Genomic DNA, 21513 nt, shown 5'->3' with positions numbered 1-21513 from the left:
CCATTCCTTTAGCGGGAGGGTCATGACAGATAGGCGCAGGAAGCTCATAGACGGAGGGTTACTGAAGCCTGCCTTTCAAGAGGCTTTTGACAAGTCGGATCAGGTTTCTAAATCCTCGAAGGGGTCGAAGATGTCGGAGCCCATGTCATCGGCTCCGAGTTCATCTTCTAAGGTTGGTTCGCCGGTTCCACAGATCTTGGGGCCGAGCGTCGAACATTTATCTTTTCCTGAGCCCCAGATCTTGGAACCGGTGTCGGAGCTGCCACCACCGTCCATTCTTTGATCAGTGCCATCTTCGGCTCCTTTGACCCATTCTTCCAGACCTCTATCTGAGACATGTGGATCGTGTCGTGCAGAAACTCATGGAAAACACTGCTCTTTCCAAGTTAATTGCAGTTTCCTCCCAGTTGGTGTCGAAACTAGAAGGCCTCCCCATATCTCCAACGGGTCCTCCTTTGAGACCCATCCGGATCTCGGAGCCGGGAGAGGATGACCTGATGATAGTGGAGCCCTCGGTGCCTAAACCGTCCATTGCACGATCGACACCATTGACTTCGACTCCTTCGGAACCGATAGAGGAGTCGCGGAGCCGACGGTCTCTCCTTGGTTCCGGGACCGAGAGTCGTACCGACCTGTCGGTACCGATTCTCCCTCTCGGGGCCTCGGCACAGACTGGCTCAGCTCCGTCCTCGGGGTCGGAGCCCACGGCACCTGGGTCTGGGATGCTCCCGTCTTCTTCGGAACCGGGGGAGCCCTCTGCCAGGGGTTCGGGGGCCTTTGACCTTATGAGGAAAGTATTGTCTGCACAGACTACCACATCATCAGGGGAATATTCTCCTTCCCCAAAAGGGCTGCTTTCTGTTTCTGCTCCCACGATCCATCCCAAGCGTAGAGCCCAGTTGCCTCAGCCACCCCCAGAGGGTTCCCCCTGTTCCTTGGAGGCCTCACCAGAAGCCCCCTCTGATGAGGTCCCGAGGAAACGGTTGTGCAAGAGGAGGCACATAGATTCCCCACAGGAATCTCTAACGTCTGACACCGACTTGGATGAGGCAGAGGGGTCCCCCAAATCACCCTCTGAGGATGTCATTTGCAGACATCCTGGAGATCTTGAAACAGAGGGGTGATTGGCAATCCCTAGCCCCCACTGAGGACGAGTCTGTGCTGCTGAAGGCTTTTGGGGCTCAACCTTCTACCTCCTGGGTGACTCTGCCCTTCGATGAATTAATGGATTTGATTGCTCGAAGGGCGTGGGAGGCACCTGACACAGTGGAACCAGTCCCTAGGAAACCAAACAAGTTCATCACTGCCCCCCAAGATCAGTCTTATCTCATCAAGGGAGTTCCTGTCAACGCTATGGTGGTGGCAGCAGCCACGAAAAAGGAGATGTCTGAGTCTTCCTCATCTGTTCATCCTCCTAATAAGGATTCTAGGGCTATGGACAGATATGGGAAGCACGTTTTTAGTTCAGCGACTTTTTCCATGTGTTCGCTAAACTATTTGACTCACTTCACACGTTTGCAGAGGGATCTCATCAAGGAGCTGACAAATACCCTCCAGGGTAACACAGATGCTGCTGTTTCAGAAAAAGTAACAGCACAACTTAACACCCTCACCTCCATAGTAAACTCATCCATGAGGCTCATCTCGTATGCAGCCGAGGGATTGAGTAGAGCTGCAGCTTCAGCGATTGCTCTTCGAAGACAATCATGGATGCGGCTGTGCTCCTTTGCGGAAGCCTTCAAGTCTTCCTTTGCCAATGCCCTTTTGATGGTGCCACACTTTTCGGGCCCAAGGTTAAGGAGACTCTCACTCGGTGTGAGCAAGAGGGAAAGACCCTGTCTGCTGTCGGGGTCCGTTTTTCCACTCCTACTAGACCGTACCCCAAAGGGCAATGAGGTAGAAAAATGTGGTTCCGTAAGAATCGGGGATCTTTCCAGACCACACAGAGTGATACTCCCTCCAGAGGCAGAGGAGGGGGTAGAAATGGAAGACGCCACCCCGGCGGCAGATGGGGTCCGCATAACCAAGGCGACAGGGATTCCGTCCCTGGGAAGCCTTTCCAGCACTTCTGAAGGGAGGCCCGGCTGCCTGCTCTGGAGGCAGTCAGGGGTCGCTTGGCTTTATACCCACTGGCCTGGCTAAACATTACTTCGGATTCCTGGGTAAAAAGCATTATAACCAGAGGATACAAAATCCCCTTCACATCAACACCACCTCTACAAAGAAAGTTTCCAGATGTGCCACCCCGTCTGCGAAATCTAGCAGCTGTAGAAATTTCAAAGCTGCTCGAAAACAGAGTCATCCAACCAGTCCCGCGGACCAAAGAGAATTCGGAACTTACTCAAGGTTCTTTTTAGTTCCAAAAAAGACAGGGGACTGGAGACCGATCTTAGATCTCGGCCATCTCAACAACTTCGTGAAGAAGGAAAAGTTCCGGATGGTCACGCTTCAATCGATCCTTCCATTCTTACAGAAGGACGATTGGATGTGCTCTATAGATCTCAAAGACGCGTACTACCACATTAAAATGGCCAGGCCATCCAGAGATCACCTGCGCTTCCGGCTGGGAGCCAGTCACTTTCAGTTTCGAGCTCTGCCCTTTGGACTCACCTCAGCCCCCAGGGTATTCACCAAATGCATGGCAGTAGTTGCGTCTCACTTGAGACGACAAGGATTCCAGGTGTTTCCCTATCTGGACGACTGGCTCCTCACCGCCACCCCCGAGCGTCGTCTATTGCAAGCCAGAGACTACACAATCAGCCTTTGTTCCCACTTAGGGATTTCCATAAACTACGAAAAGTCTTGCTTATCGCCCTCACAGTGTATTTCCTTCATCGGAGTAGACCTAAATACACGTTCGACACTACTGAAGCTCCCTCCAATAAGAGCCTCAAACAGCAGGTTCTTCTTCTGGTCAGCAAGAAAGCCCCAGCCAAACAGGTGTTAAAAGTGTTGGGACTGATGGCAGCCGCACTAATTGCAGTCCCTATGGGAAGGTTACACATGAGGATCCTACAATGGCTGCTCTTCGCGCAGTGGTCGTTCCAACACCTACCCCTAGTGCACGAGATCAGGATAACAGACTCTTGCAGACGGGACCTCTCCTGGTGGGTGCGCGATCAGAACCTCACTGTGGGTCGTCCGTTTGTTCTACCCAGTCCAACAGCCACAATAACCACGGACGCTTCCCTGATAGGGTGGGGGGGGGGCCTTTTTCAGGGAAGAACAGTCCAAGGAGAATGGTTCAGCACGGAGTACACTTTACATATAAATGTTCTGGAGTTGAGGGCGGTGTTCCTGGCGTTGCAACACTTCCATCCCTCTTACCTCTAGGAACAGTAGCAGTTCAGACAGACAACATGTCTGTAGTCTGGTACATAAACAAGCAAGGGGGAACCAGGTCTTACCCGTTATGCAGAGAGGCCATGAGAATTTGGCAATGGGCAGAGTCCACGGGTCGCTTTCTGATAGCAATGCACATCCCGGGGTCATCCAACGTCATTGCGGACAGGTTGAGCAGAGCCATCCTGTTACCTCACGAGTGGTCCCTCAATTCACAGATGGCGGAAAAGATCTTCCGCAAATGGGGCCAGCCTTGCTGCGATCTGTTTGCTTCCCCGTTGAATGCAAAATGCAGAAGCTACTTTGCCCTTCTACCACCTCTGGGGGATGTCCCCAGGGACGCACTGATACACGATTGGCCCCCGGGTCTCCTATATGCATTTCCGCCTACTCCCTTGATTCCCAGATTTCTACAGAAAGCCAGGAACCTGGAAAGGACTATAATACTCATATCCCCATTCTGGCCTCGTCAAATATGGTTCCCCTTTCTTTGAGCCCATCAAATAGAGGAACCATGGATTCTGGACCCAGTACCAGATCTACTGACACATTCGTCGGGAGTTCCTCACCCGTCTCTACAGTCCGTCAAACTAGCAGCTTGGCTGCTCCGCTTCCCTGCCTAGCCAGGTCTCATCTACTCCCCCCGGCAGTTCAACACATTCTGGTTGCTTCTCATAAAGCTTCCACTACTAAACTCTATACAAGTAAGTGGAAACGCTTTGTATATTGGGCATCTAGCCAAAACTTAGACCCCTTGGTAGCTCCTCTACATAAAATTTTAGAATTCTTATCTATACTTTTTCACGAAGGAGCTTCTACTTCCACGCTAAGAGTACAGTTGGCGGCCATATCAAACTTCCATATTGGTGAGGAAGGTTTTCCCATTATGTCTCAGACTTTGTAAGGCATTTATGAAAGGAACCTTCCATCTTAGACCGCCTGTCAGAAAACCTTTCTTTCCATGGAGCCTGAATTTGTTGCTGTCGCAACTCATGTTGCCACCTTTTGAACCTGCTTCGTCATGTCTCTTAAAGTTCTTATCGTGGAAGACGCTGTTTCTCGTCGCCGTGACCTCAGCTCGTAGAGTATCAGAGTTGCAAGCATTATCGGTCAGACCACCTTACTTGATATTCCATCCAGACAGGGTCTCTTTGCCTACAAATCCATCCTTCCTTCCAAAAGTATGCTCAGTTACGAATATTAACCAGTCTATAGAACTTCCCTACCTTTTTCAGAAACCATACTAACAAACTGGAGTATATGTTGCACAAGTTGGATGTTCGCAGACAATTAAGATTTTATTTGAATAGGACCAAAGATTACAGGAAAACAGATCAGCTCTTTGTCGCATTTGCAGACAATAAAAAGGGCTTGGCAATTACTAAACGTACACTATCTAAATGGCTTGCTGACTGCATAACATTTGTATACTCTAAATCAAAGCAATCCTTGCCCACCAAACCTAAGGCCCATTCTACCAGATCCGTCTCCACTTCCTTAGCTCATGCAGCTCGTTTGCCTTTGGACACTATTTGTGCAGCAGCCATGTGGTCTAAACCACATACTTTCATCACTCATTATAGAGTGGACAAAATCTCCAAGGATAGGACATCATTTGGTTCCACTGTGCTTAGGAACGTTCTTCCATGAGTCACTCGGGGTGACAGAGCTAGGGACGCTACCCGTGTGTAAGAACAAACGGCGAGATTGAACACACTTACCTAAAGAAGTTATGTCCTTACCATAACGTTCCATGTAGAGTGTTCATCTCGCCTTTGTTCTTACATTCCCTCCCTTTCCCCCCCACGTGTTTGGAAGAACTGGTAGGATTAGAGTCTGATCGACGTGTCTTGACCCCTTCCGGGGTATATGCTCCCGTGTATCATGGGATATATGTTTAGACCATTAGTTATTGCTATGGTGAGAGAGTCTCTCTGAATGGCTGAAAAGAGTGTATACTTCTAGCACCGGAGGTGTTGGATCTTTTGGTCTGGTTTGTTTGCAAACTAGATCTGAGTAATGGCAGGGAGGATTGTGGGATATGGGCTGGTCTCGAGCTTCTCTGAGATTCAGAGCTTTGCAATTCGGCCGACTCGAGGATCGGCTCCGAACCCGTGTGTAAGAACAAAGGCGAGATGAACTCTCTACATGGAACGTTATGGTAAGGACATAACTTCTTTTTCATGCATTTTGTTTCATTGCCTACAGTACAACCTACTGGAAAAATGTTCAAACAATAAATTTAAAATGCGCTCTAACAAGTGTGTTGTATTATTCAAGGAATTATAGCTTAATAAAGTCAGGATGGTGTATCTAAGAAAAGAACACATGTATGTTTCTTTGTTTTGTGTGCAAGGGGCCAGTGATTTGAAAACGGCCTAAAGGTAATCTTTATCCAGCACTGGCCAGATGCATTTTCTTTGGATGTGGTGTGGGTTTCAGTGCTGTTTCAAGGGCAGAGAAGTTTTAATGCCAAATCTGTTTTCAATGAGACAGTATTGCTTTGTTTAGCAGATGTCAAAATAAAATCCAAATAATAATTGTATAAGTAAAGCAATATGCACACATTAGTGTTTCTGGTAAATGGGGCAAAATCGCCAGGTAATGGGACATTGGAAAGGCTGCAGGGGGTCAGTGGTACCATATTTTGGTTGTCTGTTCAGTTTGCTTTTGAAAGTTGATATCCCACAATTCCATTGGAGTGGGTGGGGTTACGTAATTAGGTATGCAAATTAGATGTTAATCAGCATACAATTTTGTACCTATTTTTCATGGGCCTTGTCCAGATTTTTGATGTTTCCAGGTTGAGAGGTATACTACACACACTCTCATCAAACAGTTCCCAAGAGGGGCTAATAACTTGAGGCCACCCAGGAGAGCTCCTACTCCAGCTTGGGACCTAAACCTAATGTTGGAAAAGCTCACCTTGCCCCCCTTTGAACCTGCAGCTTCAGCAGACTTAAAATTTCTCTCTTGGAAGACCGCCTTGCTTCTGACCATGACTTCCACTAGAAGAGTATTAGAGCTACAAGCACTAATGGCTGTAGAGCCCTTCATCATTTTCCATGCTGACAGGGTCTCCCTCAGGACTAACCCAACCTTCATGCCAAAAGTGGGGTCCAGTGTGGCTCTCAACCAATCCATTCATTTGTCCACCTTTTTTCCCTAACCCACAAAACAAGGGGGAGAGGATTCTGCACTCTAAATATGTGCACAGACAGCTCAGATCCTACCTAGACAGGACTAAATCTTTTAGAAAAACTGATCAATTGCTAGTCAGTTTTGCTGCAGGAGCAGAGGGGTAAGGCCATATCCAAACAATCTCCAAATGGATAGCACAGTGCATCCATTTCTGCTACAAACGACACGGGGAAACCTCCCCCCAAGGGGGTCAGGACACATTCCACCAGAGCAACCTCCACCTCTGCAGCTTTTCTCAGAGGGGTCCTCACCAGGGACATCCTGGAGGCTGCAACATGGACATCTGTTCATACCTTTACCAAGCATTACCACCTGCCTATCTTCTCCAAATCCTGGGCAGGCCTTGCTACCACAGTTTTGCAGGGCATCCTAACCAGCCCTCAGTCTTTTTGACTGCCTCCACCATTTTCTTCAGCTTTGGGAATCGACCCAAATGTGATGACTGCAACAGTGAAACATGAAGAACATAGTACAGTTGTGTGCACTTACCATAAATGTAAATGTTCGAGTGTATTCACTGTTGCAGTCCTGGATTCCCTCCCTCCACCCCTCTTGTCTCTCTTGCAATGAATTTTTGGTATTTGCTTTCTACTGGTGGTGTTCTTTCACCATAACCTAGCTTCCCTATTGGGGGCTCCTGACAGTTACGGCAAGAAAAACTGATGTAATGGCAACAGCTGCCTGATTTTATACCATTGACGACCTGATGTCAGTCCTGGAGCGACAGCAACTGACACAGAAATATTAAGCCCCTGGTATCTGGGCCGACTGAGGGCTACCCTGGCAGGGATAACCCAAATGTGATGACCGCAACAGTGAATACACTCCAACATCTACATTTATGGTAAGTGTGCACAACTGTACTTTCCTTCTCTCATGTTTTTCACTTCTGATAAATTATCCCAAACATTTTATGAGTTTTAAAATAAAATTTTAAATGCTTTACAGTGGAGTCTGAGGGAGCCACACAGTACCAGTACTGTAAACATGTACTGACATTTTAGGAATGAAATGTCTGTGTTTAAGCTAATTAACACTTATACTTGTTTGTTATAAACAGTAAATATTATTTTTGTAATATTATTTGCATTTGTCTTTTAGAAGTAAATTTTCTTTGATCTTCATCTGTTGGCATAGAAAGAGTTTTTTTTCAGTAGGATTGGCATAAATACATTTAATGTTTAGTAATAGTATTGTCATATAAGAACATAATTTAGAATACTATCTTACTTTCTGTTGGGCATTGTCAATGGACATCTCTATAGGGGAGCCATATTTATTCTCTGAACATTAACAAAAATGTCTTCAGCACCATTGTAGTATTTTGTGGAAGCATGTTTTATATCTCGAATTACTCTTCCTGCTGCAGGAGCATTATTATTTAATCTTCATATTTTTCTTTATTTCTAAATTGGATATAGGTTTGGCTAGATGTTTTGCATTGTTTATTTTTCCTTTAAAAAAGGTTTCTTTTGAAATTGCCAGTTGTTAAATTTCCTTCATTATTAATATCTTCATAGTCATTTTAGAAGAGGAGCAAGATATCTTTAGTATTTGCCCTGTTTGCTATAATGTCTCTTCTGTTTGTTCCTCTTCAGATCAATCTCTGATCCAACTTTGGCCAATTGAGACTTAAGGATCCACAATTCAGGCTCCTCTCCTTACCTATAATCCCCTCCTATCCCCAACTTTACCTCATATCTCATTACCAGTCATTGAAAAGAGACATGATTCCTTTTCTGGCCTCTAATTCAACTTCAGCCACTCTAGACTTTAGGATGTACAGCTCAGGCTCCTCCCCTTGATCATAATCCCTGCCTATCCCCAGCATTAATGCAGATCTGATTTTCCACTCATTGAGAAGAGACGCGATTCCTTTGCTCAAACTCACCTTAGCAAAGCTCTAGAATTTTCTGATTTATATATATATATATATATTTTTTTTTTTTAGTGTAGGTTTGGTAATTTATTTTAAGTGTAGTTTCTTGTTGGTGTAGCTGTTACTATTGCTGCTAGTGTAGCTCTGATTTGTCTAGAGCATAGTACAGTGCCAGTTACTTAAGGCCAAGAAGCCGTCAGGTTTTAAAAAATGTGTGGCTTGTAGCCACAAAATCCCTAATTCAAATGCCCACCTGAAAGGTCTATACTATTTGGGAGCTGCCCAACTTGATGAAGACTTTGGTATTTGCACTGGGTTTGGCTAGCGGGGCCTTCCGTGAGTGGCGCTAAAAATTGTTTTGAAGGGAGGTTTCTCAACCCCTGTGGAAGAGCCATACAAATCTGTATCAATTACTTCGAGCCACTGCTTTTGAGAAGGGTATACAGACAAGGAAGCATTCCCCCAACCACTTAACTTCTTTAGTGGCTTCTGTTGCTCTGTCCCTGAAACTTTCTAAACTTTAGGCTCCAATTCTTCCTTTGGATCCGGTAATTGTAGAACTCATCTCTTGCCAGAGAAAGAGCCAGTCTCCCCTTTCTTACAGTTCAGACCAACTCCTAGATCCTCAAGACCTCTCTATTTCTTTCTCTGTCTGATCAGTCTGGTCTATCAGAAGCCTGCCAGAAACATGTGTGTATGATGAAATTCCTCGTGACCTAAATTCAGCTGGTGGTTCTGGCTGTAACACCGGTCAGATGTGAGCTTCACTCATGGTCTCTCCTACCAGATCTGAACCCTGGTTTTAGGGGCTTTGGATCAGAGTTTCTCCCAGGGATTGACCTCATTGGATCTGAAGTCTTGGTTGGCTTCCACTTTCTCTTTTCTGACCATGAGCACCTAGTCTGGGTGGATCTCAGAGCTGAAGTACCAGCACTGGATCCGGGGGTTGGTGATTGACTCCACGGAAATCAAAGTGCCTTCCCTTCCTCTTAGAGTTTTCTAGATAGCTCATCTCTATCTGTCTCTAAGCAGAGTAGACTGCAATTCAGAAACCAAGCTGGTTTGAATGCTTCGACTTCTACTGGGGTTATGTTGGCTTCTCCCTTGGCTTCCGCCTCTGAGGCAGATGAGAGAGCTCTCTTCATTTTTGGTCAGTGGACTTGCTTCAGTTTTCCAGCTCCGCCTGTCCCCCAGTGAAAGGCCTTGTGTCCTAATCCTGCTCCTTCTGTTCCATTAGAACAGCCAGTTCCCTGAACCTTGAGATGGTCCACATTCAGGATTCTCCCTCCATCTTTTGAGTCCTGTTTTTAGAGCATTCCACTGGAGAGGTTCATAGGAAACATATGTGTAAGAGGAGGCACATCCGCTCCCCACAGGAGTCACATCCGCTCCCCACAGGAGTCACTCACCAAAGACGCATTTCAGTGAAGGGGAAGGGTCCTTCAGATCACTACTTGAAAACGTCTCATTCAGGGAGATGTTCAAACTTCTGAGATAGAAAAAAAAGGTTGGTCATTTAAAGTCCCCTCCCAAGAAGAGTCTGTGTTTCTTGAGGCCTTTGGATCCAGCTCAATTGTTTCTTGGGTGGTCCCTCCCACAGATGAGATAGTGGATTTAAGCTTTCAGCCATCAGGCATGGAAGGAGCCTTGTGGCAGAACCAGTTGTGCATAAAACTGTAAATTTCTTGTTGCACCAAAGGATTGTCAACACTGGAGCAGGGACCTGGTATTAGATGCCATGGTAGTAGTGGCAGCCACCAAAAACTAGCTGTGAGACGAGAGCTCATCTGTCTGTCTCCCTAACAGGGAGTCTAGGGCATTGGACAGGCTTGGAAAGCAAGTCTACACTTCAAGCTACCTTTCCTTTGAAGACCCTTAGCTATTTGGCACATATGGTAGTATTTCTTAGAGATTCGTCCAAGAAGCTTTCAAATATTTCACAGGGTCCCTGTGTGCAGTGAGCAAGAAAACTGTAGACTTGCAGGTAGCCACCCTGCAGTCTGTCAAATGCCTCCATGTATCTGATCTGCAGTGCAACTGAAGGAGTTTTGAGAATTTTAAGTACAGACATTATTGTAAGGAGACCTGCTTGGATACACTTGTGAGACTTTGTGGAGCTTTTCAAGATGTCCTTTATAAATGCCTCATTTGATGGTGTGACTTACTTCAGACAAAGTCAAGTCCGCACGCTAGAATTGAGCGAGATGGGAAAACTCTTTCAACTCTAGGGAAATGGTTCTGTACCTCCTCAGAGTCCTCCTCTAGAAACCAGAAGGGAGGTAAGAAATGGTGGTTTTGGTAGTCGCAAGGGTACTTTGTGGACACTTTAGAGATAGACCCCCCCCCCCCCCGGAGAAGGGGGTGGTTGATAGCAGATGCCACCCAAGCAGCAGAGAAAGTTTGCAGATTGAAGGCTTCAGGGGTCCCTTCTCCGAGAGACTTTATCAGTGCTCCTGAATGGTTCCCCATTTGCCACGCTCTTGAGGCAGTTGGGGGTGCTTATCTCTGCATCCAGAAGCCTGTACATCTGTCACCAAAGATTCTTGGGTGTTGATCATAATCAGAGGCTGTTCTATTCCCTTTCTTTACTCTCCTCCATCACCAAAGAAATTTCCCAGCCTTCCACCCTTTCAAAGAAAAGCAGCTGGTATAGATATAAAAAGCCGTTAGAAAAGTGGATCATCCAGGAGGTCCCACCAGACTAACACTGAGATGAAATTTGCTCAAGGTTCTTTTTGCTTCCAAAAAAGAATGGGGACTTCAGGCCAAGTTTGAACCTCAGTCATCTCAATCAGAATGTCAGGCGCACACAGTTCTGTATGGTCATAGTACAGTCCTTCCTTCTCTGTTGAGGAAGAAAGACCAAATGTGTTCAGTAGACCTTCAGGATGTGTATTACCACATTATGATTGGCAGGCATTCAAGAAGGTTTCTATTTTCAGCTGGGAGCCAGTCATTTTCAGTTCAGAGCCCTACCTTTTGGTCTCACTACATCCCCCTGGGTGTTTACCAAGTTTATGGAGGTGGTCGCAGCTCACCTCAGGATGCAAGGGCTCATTACCGCTTCTTCCAGTTCTTTTATAGTTTGGGCCAGGAATTATCTGCTCCATCTTTGCTCATGGTTGGGCAGCACAGTGAATCTGAACAAATCTGTTTTTCCCAGTACATAAATTGGAATTCATAGGTGCCCACCTAGATACCTCTGCCCAGGTGACTTAACTTCAAGAGAACAGACTGTCCATCCAGTGCAACAGGCACTAAGTGTTCTCTTCTCTCAAATGCCCCCAGCCAGGTTCTTCAGCTAATAGGATTGATGGTGGCCTCCATCATCCTTGTTCCTCTAGCCAAGTATTGCATGAGTTTTACAGTGGACATTTGCTGGACCATGGTCCATCATGTACCAACTCATGAGTTGATGGATTTGTTTGACAAACATTTGCTGGTTACACACACAAGGTGATGGAGTCAGTCTTCCAAGGTATCTCAAGGCTGTCCATTTGTTTCCCCTTCCCAAAGCCAAATTGACCATGGGCACTTCTCATCTAAGCTGGGGGGCTTTACATGGGAAAAGACTGTCAAAGGCTGGGGGGCTTTACATGGGAAAAGACTGTCAAAGGCAAGTGGTTTCCTTCAGCGATCAGTCCTAGCATCAGTGTTCCGAGGGCATTCCAGGATGTCTTTCCTCTAGGGATGATTTCTATCCAGACAGATATATCGGTGGTATGGTACATTAACAAACCAGGAGGAACATGTTCCTACACATTATGTTGAGAAGCTGTGAGAGGGTGGCAGTGGATGATGTCTTCCAATCACTTTTTGTAGCAATGAATCTACTGGAGAAAGTCCAGTGTTCTGGTGGGCAGGTATCTGTCTTACCTCATGAGTGGTCCCTCAGCCTGACCATGGCAGAACAGATTTTTCATCAGTGAGACTAACCGTACTGTGATCTTTTTGTCTCTATCCCATAACACCCAATTGCAGCAGGTTCTTTGCCCTGATCCCCTGAAGGAGAGTCACAGAAGGGATGCTCTGATGTATGTTTAGCTCCCTAGTCTTCTCTGTGCCCCCCCCGCCTACTCCTTTGATTCCAAAGTTCCTGCAGAAAACCTCAGAGAAGATTATCTGTCATCCTCATTGGCCATTTCTGGCCTGGTGAGTTGTGGTTTCCTTTTCTCTGGCCTCATTTGGTGCACCCTCCCTTGTTGTTAGATCCTGATCCAGACTTTCCCTCTCTCACACGTTCAGAATGTCTCACCTGGACATTTATGCCCTCAGGTCCTCAAGTTAACTGCTTGGTTTATAAACTCGTGGTGATGGCTAGTCCGTCCAGGCCGTCCCTCCCCCAAGTAATCCACATTGTTGCATCTTCCCAGAGACCATCTACCATGAAATTTTACGAAAGTAAGTGGAAAAGATTTTCTGTTTGGGCTTCCCTAAGGAATTTGGATCATTTTTCAGCCCCTGTCCCTGTGGTCTTAGACTTTCTAGGATGCATTTTCCATGTTGGGGACATTTATTCCTTAACTAAAGTCTATGTAAAGGCTGTTTCAGATTTTCATGTCGGAGATCATCAGGCTTCCTTAACCTGTTAGATTAGTCAAAGCTTTCCTGAGGGGTGCCTTCCTTCCTTAGACCCCCCACCCCCCATTAGATGCCCTACTCCTCCTCTTAGGATATGGCTATTTTGCTTCAGGCCTTAACCCCCACCACCCTCTGAACTTGCTTCCAATGTGGAAAACAGATTTTTGACTTGGAAAATTATTTTTCTTACTGGCAATAAGTTCATATCTATGTTTTTGGTATTGTTGCCAGATTATAGCTTTTGTTTTTATAAAGCTACTGTTAACTTTTTCATTTAAAACTTGACTTTTCTTATTGAGTTAAATCTAGAGCTACAGATTTCCCATTTTCTATAATTTTAAAACCCTAGTCTTAGTGCAGTTTGAGTTCACTATCCCATTGCTTTAATTTATTGTTATATCAAGCAGTAGTTCTTCCAATGTGTATGATTTTATTAAATCACTTGTTATACTTTATTTACTCTTGCCATTGTCTTTAACTGAAAGAAAAGTTTGTTTAAAGACCATGCTGTTATGATCTGTGTAGAATTATTTTAAATCGATTTTAGAAATTAATCTGTTTGACGTAAACAATCTTTTACTCATTGCTTGGATTACAAAAACATGATTCATAAATAAAATTTAAGAGTTGGGATCTGTATAATCCTTTAGATATCCAGAATGCAATTCATATCTTCTAAACGTTTTATTTTGTGTAATACATCCAAATATTGTGTGGTATATTTAGCTTCAAGCCCTGGTATCCATTACTTAACTACCAAGGTATAATTTCTCTTCTAATAATCAGTTGTTAATGTACCAAACATTCCCTTGAATTCAGTAAAAGAAAAAAAAAAAGGTTCTGGGCATAATTGTGGTAATTTTCCAAAAGACTAATTTAGCACTTAAAGGAATTTACTAGTGTTGTGTTAATTCTTAAAAGTAATCTTGATGCAGCCTTCTCCAGGAAATAAAGTAAATATTGATGCATCCATTTCAAACAAGCAAGTTTTATAAAACTGTGTCAGCTTTGTTTATCTGAAAATGTTGTACTAATGTTCCTCTGTTGTAGCTGCTTTTTAACTCGACATTCAGGGATATTGTTTAAGTAAGCACTGTTATTAAGTTTAAGTTTAAAGGTAATTGCTCATTTAAGCTGAGATGCTTTAACTTTTAAATGTGTTCATTATGGACTGTATTGAGACATATTTATAAGGAAAAGTTAATTTTACAAGCATTGCTTTTCACTTCTCCAGAATTTACCCCCAACAGTGCTAACGGCTGTGTATGAAGTTGACTTCCAGTATGGCAGCAAACTAATCTGTATTTAAAAATAACTGTCTCAAGAAAGGGGATAAATAAACTACTGAAATATAGCTAGTATTAAGTGGTGAAGCTACAAAAGGGAAACTTTGAATATGAGTGCATGCAGGAACTTGACAAATTAGAGAAATATCGAGAGTTGTTCAAGAGTAAGGGGAGAATCCAACTGAGAATGGGGACTGCATGGTAGGCCTCGATGTCTGAAGAAATATCAGCTACTGATGGATCTGGCCCCTGCTTCATTGAAAGATTATAAAAATCATATGCACAGTAGTGTTTATAATGAGCAGTATTCTGGATGAATATGTAAACAAAGTGAAAGATGCGAGACTGTAAAGCAGCATGATGGAGACTGAGAATGTACATAACGCAGGAGGGGAATTAATAGAAAACCTTGTAGAGCATGAAAGCAGTACAATAGGTAGTAGGTTCAAAGCTTAAATAGCTAGAAGGCCTTCCTGATGAGAGAATTTGATATACAGTGGTCTCGGAGAAAATGTAGGGAATGAACTGCAAAACTTTTATCGCAGAATGTGCAAGTAATTAGACTGGGATAGCTGTTCAAAAGCTCCAATTTGCAAGGGCTAATGGAATATTTATCCCATCAGGTTAAGCTTGGAAAGCACTAAATGCATTCTTGTTCAAAATGCAATCATACCAATAAAACAGTGGTAGAAAGGGGTAGCATTTAAAAATTATAAAGCATGTGCTGATAGGTATTCTGTGTTGACAAGATTCTAGGAGGAGTGAATTTGTACCTTCTATAACAAAATATAAACACCTGGGACCGAAGGGGTTATTACTGTACCCTGCATTTTTGAAAGTCTTCCTCCTTGCACATGTAGATTTACATGGATGCTGATCCTTCAGTAGAGGAGCTGACTGCTGTGATTCATGAGCAAAACAGTTTGTTTACAGGAAGCTTAAATGAGGTTCAGTAGGAAAAGGACCTTAACAAACCCCCCATTTCTGGTCTTTTAAAAGAAAGTGATAGACAGAGAAATGTCTGAGTGTACCAAAAGAATTAGTGTGACTCTACAAAGCATGTTACAGATGGAACACTGTGCAACAGACATCCTAAAAGAATGTTTGTCTTTCGGCTTTTCCCGGTTAGGGGTCGCCACAGCGGTACTCCAGTCTGCTAATGATTGGCAGTAGATTTTCATGAATGCCGAGGTGCCAGCTCAACATTCAATGAAGGCACGCCCAATTACGCATGTCTTTCGAACGCCCACCCATCCGTGGGGAGGACATGCAGACTCCACACAGAAGGCACTCCCTGCACTCCAGTTGAGAATCGAACGGGAGAACCTCTTGCTGAGGCGCAACAATGCTACCGCTGCACCAATGCGGATATGATAGACATCCTAAAAGAACAAAGTGATAATTTACAGAGATGAAAATAGAAGTGCTGTACAAGGAAAAGAGAAAAATGGACTGATGACTTATCTGAAGTAATACGTTTTGACTTTTGTTTAGGCTACTAGAGCAGTAAGAAAGCTGTGGTTGGGGGTGTCTTTCTCCATTTTTCTCTCTTTCTCTCATGTGAATTCAAATAAGCAAATGCAAAATATTAGTGTTCATTGTGTCACTTACATATGTTGAAACTAAATAGAGATTACATAATGTTTAAACAAGTGCAGCAAAATTGTGTGAAATAGAGCTTTATAACTAAATATGAAGGGAAATGTGGTAGCTTAAGAGTAACTCAAGGGAAAATGGCTCTTTGCAATTCACATACTGGCTCTATAGGGATGGAGAACTTGCTGTAATTTTTTACAGTTATGTTGACAATAAATTGATTGGATCCTTATGCAGAGGCTTAAAAATGGTGTCTGTGTGTGTCTGTGTTTCCTAAAAACAGAGGTGGCTAACTTCACGGCACCTATGCAAATGGCGAATAGTTGCATGACCACCAAATCATACACCAGTGCACTGGAGAAACACATGCACAAATGCATGGATCTCCCCATACCCAATAGAACCAAGACGCTCTCCTCCTCCAAAAAAAAAGGAAGCCAATCTAGTGGTCCCCTGCCATAATCAAACTCTACAACAGGAGGAGGATACTGATGTGGAATAAGGTGAAGTCCCAAGACTTGAAAAACTCCCTTATCAGCCTCAACAAAAAGTTGAGATCCCTCCATCAAATCCTCTAAAGCTAGCTATGAAAACAAAATTGCAACAGATAGTAAATACAACCACAAGGCCTTCTATAGTTATGTAAAGAATCTCCATGGCAATATCCAGATTTGCTCTGAGCTACTGCACAATGGTACTTCCTATACAGAGCAAACAGATATTGCCAATATACTGGCCGACAGATTCAGTGCCTACTTTACCCCCCCCCCCCCACCACCACCAAAAGGACCAGTCACAGTACCAGTAGATTACCAGATACCCAGTATTACTGCTGCACAGGTTAAAACAGCACTGTTCCAAGGCCAAGAATACAGCTTCTATGGGACCTGACAATATCCCTGGCTGTGTTCTACTTGAACTATAGAGTTTACTACCCAAGCACAGACCCCTTGCTATTCCACCTGTGTTAGACATTGTGGATGATGTTTATTCAGAATGTAGCCTTAAAACAGAGTCATTACCTCCTGCACCAGTCAAACCAGATAGATACTACAGAGTCCCTGACTCTCACAAATTCCTATATAAACGCCCTGTTGCTGACCCAGAAACCATTTCCCAGGGTCCCAAAGGGGTTAAGGCCTCTATTGCTAAAAATCCTGTAACCTCTGAAAGAGATTCCAGAGCACTAGACAGATGGGGAAAGAAAGTATATACCTCAGCTACTCTAGCTATGAGGGCATTAAACTGCCAGTTTCACATGCTGAAATAGCAACAATATTTGATGTCTCAATTGAAACAAAAAATGCTCACACATACAGAGCAGCCTGATTACAAGGAAACACAAGATTTGTTGCATGCAGCAGAACAAGTGGGAAAACATACATTGCAATGTGGATTTTAATTCATTGGAAGCTTCCTGTAGAGCAGCAGTAACAGGGTCTGTCATTCGTAGGCATGCTTGGTTAAAAGAACAAACTTTACCTGATCATGTTAAAGCAAAGTTATTGGATGCACCTTTACAGCAGGATGTTTTATTTGGTGTGAAAGCAGAAGAGGTTTTAAAGAAAATGGAGGATAAGGCAAAATCTACGCAGACAGTCAAGGATTTTTTACAGGTTCAACCCCCTCGTTTCAGCAGAAATTGGCCAACCAAAAACTGGTCCTTTCCAACTTCTGACAGACCACAGAGGGGCAAATACAGACGCCCAAGGGGCAGAGGTCAGCCTCAAGGGTGTTACAAGCCTCGACAATGGGGTGCCACAACCCAGAAAGGAGGAGAAGACAGGCCACAAACTTTCAGAAGACAATCACAATGACTTACCCCTCAGACTGCCAAGCAAATCCCTCTTGGCAGCTCCCTTGGGAGGAAAACTTGCACTTTTTGCAGCCAATTGGCATATCATCACAAAAGACAAATGGGTCCTAAATATTGTATCTCAAGATTACAGGTTCCACTTTCACACTTTACCAAGGAAAAAAGGAATGCCAAACCTGCCACCAAATCAGTGGGCAGAGGCTCAAAGACAAATTACAGCTCTCATGGACATGAGAGCCATTCAACAGGTTCCTACACAGGAGCAAGGACAAGGATTTTACTCAAGACTCTTTCTGGTTCCGCAAAAGGACAAAGCCTGGAGACCCATTCTGGACCTTTCACTTCTAAACACATACCTGGAAGTACCCAAATTCAAGATGCTCCACACTACAGCAACTTCTTCCTATGCTGGGCAAGAAGGCTTGGCTAGTAACGATGGACCTCAAGGAGGCATACCTGCATGTCCCTATCAGACAAAATTGCAGAAGATGCCTCCGATTTATAGCAGGTTCAACTCATTACCAATTCTCTGCACTGCCCTTTGGCTTATCTACTGTGCCCAGGGTTTTCACAAAATGCCTGGCACCAGTAATTGCATACTGCAGACAAAAAGGAATCCAAATATATCCATACCTGGCAGACAGCAAGGGCATTCTTTTAAAACATCTGGCGTTTGAAAAAATACCTACTAAGTTGCCTAGGGTACACAGTAAATGAAAAGAAATCAAAACTAGTGCCCTCACAAGACGCAATATTCCTGGGTGCCAGCTTAAATACAACGGCCCATATGGCTTATCTCACGCCAGACAAACAAGAACATCTGACTCAATACTTCAAAATGATGGCAACAAAGACCCAACTCCCTGCAAGAAAAATTCTGCAGGCCTTGGGATTCATGGCATCTTGCATTCTACTAATACCATATGCCAAACTGCATATGAGGAAATTACAATGGTACCTGAAAAGCGTATGGACTCAACACAGCCACAGCTTAGAAACAATAATACCACTAATTCCCTGCCTTCAACAGGAGTTTCTATGGTGGGCTCAGGCATGTCACCTCAACAAGGGTCAGCCTTTCACCTTGCCCACAGCCAGGCAAACAATGACAACAGATGCATCTGATTACGCCTGGGGAGCACACATGGCAGGACAGTGTATTCAGGGCAAATGGTCTGCAGATCAAATGCATCTCCACATCAATCAAAAAGAGATGCTAGCTGTACAAAATTCCCTAACAGCTTTCAAGGACCTCCTGCATCCAGGACAACTTCTAATACAGACGGACAACACCACAGTGTTGTGGTACATAAACAAGGGGGCACACATTCCTACCCCCTATGCAGGCAAGCAATGACCTTGTGGAACACAGCACTGACCAACCAAGTTCAACTACAAGCACAATTCCTGCCAGGAAAGAAAAATACATTGGCAGACGAGCTAAGCAGAAATATCATGGATCCTCACAAGTGGGAACTAGACCCACAAGTATTCACAATGATAACTCAAAAATGGGAGCCCAGACATAGATCTGTTTGCCTCCCCCCCAAAACTACCAACTGTGAAAGTTTTGCACAAGGACATACCACACACTAGCTTGGAAAGTGGATGCCCTCTCATTCAGTTGGAAAACACTAACTGTGTATGCCTTTCTTCCACTACCTCTTCTGGCAAATGTGCTGCTAAAAGCCAGATTAGAGAGACCACAAATGATACTCATTTCTCCAGACTGGCATCCAATATTAAGGAACATGGCTCAAGGCCCACCATGGATTTTACCTCAAATTCCTCACCTGCTGACTCAGCAAAACAATCAGATTCTACACAGCCAGCTCAAAACTTTAAATCTGGCTGCATGGCAGATTAAACAACCAGTCAACACTTCTCTCTACAGCTGTTATGGATGTCATTCTGGAGGCCAGGAGACCCAGCACCAGGAAAGCCTACTCAGACAAATGGAAAAGATTCTGCGCCTGGAACCAGGCTAAAGGCCAAAATCCTCTTGTCCCAAATATTCCTCAGATTCTGCAATATTTAACTGAGATGTTGCACAAAGGCCTTTCCTTTTCATCTGTAAAGATCCACGCTTCAGCTTTTTCAGCTCATTACAACACGGATCCTCCTATTTTTTCATATCCATTATTAAGACCATACCTCAGAGGGGCTAAGAACATAAGACTGCCCCGAAGAGCACCAACACCAACTTGGGACCTCAATTTTGTTTTGGAAAAACTTACACTACCGCCCTTCGAGCCAGCTTTTTCAGCTGATTTACAGTTTTTATCATGGAAAACTGCCCTGCTGCTAGCAATAACTTCAGCACGAAGAGTCTCAGAGCTACAGGCCCTAATGGCAGTGGAGCCTTTCATAATTTTCCATCAAGACAGAGTCTCTCTACGAACTAACCCTTCCTTTATGCCAAAGGTAGTATCCAGTGTGGCTCTAAACCAAACCATTCATTTACTCACCTTTTATCCAAACCCCCAGAATAAAGGGGAAAGGCTCGTACACTCTTTGGACATTCACAGACCATTACGTTTCTACTTGGATAAAACAAAGGTTTTCAGAAAATCTGATCAGCTCTTTGTGTCCTATGCTGCAGGATCTCAAGGAAAGCCTATATCAAAACAGACCATTTAAAAATGGATAGGACATTGTATCCGTTTCTGCTACACGCACCATGGGAAGCCTGTACCTGGTAACATTAGGCCTCATTCCACCAGGGCTACAGCAACATCAGCAGCCTTCCTCAGAGGGGTACCAACCAAGGATATTTTGGAAGCTGCAACTTGGAGTTCAGTGCACACCTTCACCAAGCACTACCACTTACCTCTATACTCAAAAAACAGAGCTGGCTTTGCCACTGCAGTTCTGCAGGGCCAACTAGCTTCTCCAAACCCTGTTTAGTACCAGCCGCCCAGCCTTCGCTTTGGGATTCAACCCAAGTGTGATGACTGCAGCAGTGTAACATGATGAACATAGTCCAGTTTTGTACCTACCATAAATGTAGATGTTCGAGTGTTCACACTGCTGCAGTCCAGGTTACCCTCCCACCTTCCCCTCTTCTTACCTGGGTTTTATCTATAGCTCTCTGTTTATACAATCTCTAAGATGTATTTCTATATGGTGTATTTGCTTACAGCTGTAGGTATTGTTTTCTACTTATGTAATTTACTTAGGACTATGTATTGCCTTCCTATTTGGGGGCACCTGACATCTGGGGCAAGACAAACTGAAGAAAATGGCGTTGGCTGCCTCTTTTATACCCCTGTCGCACTGACGTCAGGGAAGAAGTGACAGCAACCGACGCTGGACCAAGACTTTGGAACTCGGGCCGACTGTGGGACCGCCTGACGGCAGATAACCCAAGTGTGATGACTGCAGCAGTGTGAACACTCGAACATCTACATTTATGGTAGGTACAAAACTGTACTTTTCCTCTACTGACTTAGAGAGTATGACAGGTATGCTCAACCTGTTTGTTTGAACAGGTTCTTTCTCTGGCTATATCTGGGGTTAGCTTTTACAAACGAGATCTGGGTAGCTAGCGCTAGGCATCATGGGATAAGGGGTAGCCTCGAGCCAGTAAACCGCTCTCGAGCTATAGAAGATGGCGGAGTCGGAGCCGACCTCTGCTCCGATCTCAACCAGCAAGAAAGAAGGCGAGATGAAGACAACTAACGTGGAACGTTATGGTAGGTACATAACTTCTTTTTGTTTGACCTGTCCACTGTGTGATCATTACAAAATGACTAATGAAAGAACCATGAAAATGGGCATTGAAAAAAGCTGCGCGTGCGCATTTTCTTCTA

General features: G+C 44.4%; 1 protein-coding gene across 1 annotated transcript in view; it reads left to right on the top strand.

Moving 5' to 3' along the window:
* The window catches only part of FRYL (FRY like transcription coactivator), a 3917685-nt gene that overhangs the window by 247425 nt on the left and 3648747 nt on the right, over nt 1-21513 (top strand). The gene's annotated exons all lie outside the window — the stretch shown is intronic.

This window comes from Protopterus annectens, chromosome 14.part0, assembly GCF_019279795.1.
Source record: "Protopterus annectens isolate FY-2018-M chromosome 14.part0, PAN1.0, whole genome shotgun sequence".
NCBI lineage: Eukaryota > Metazoa > Chordata > Ceratodontiformes > Protopteridae > Protopterus > Protopterus annectens.
Note: the sequence above shows the minus strand (reverse complement) of the source record. Positions and strands in the feature narration are given on the sequence as shown.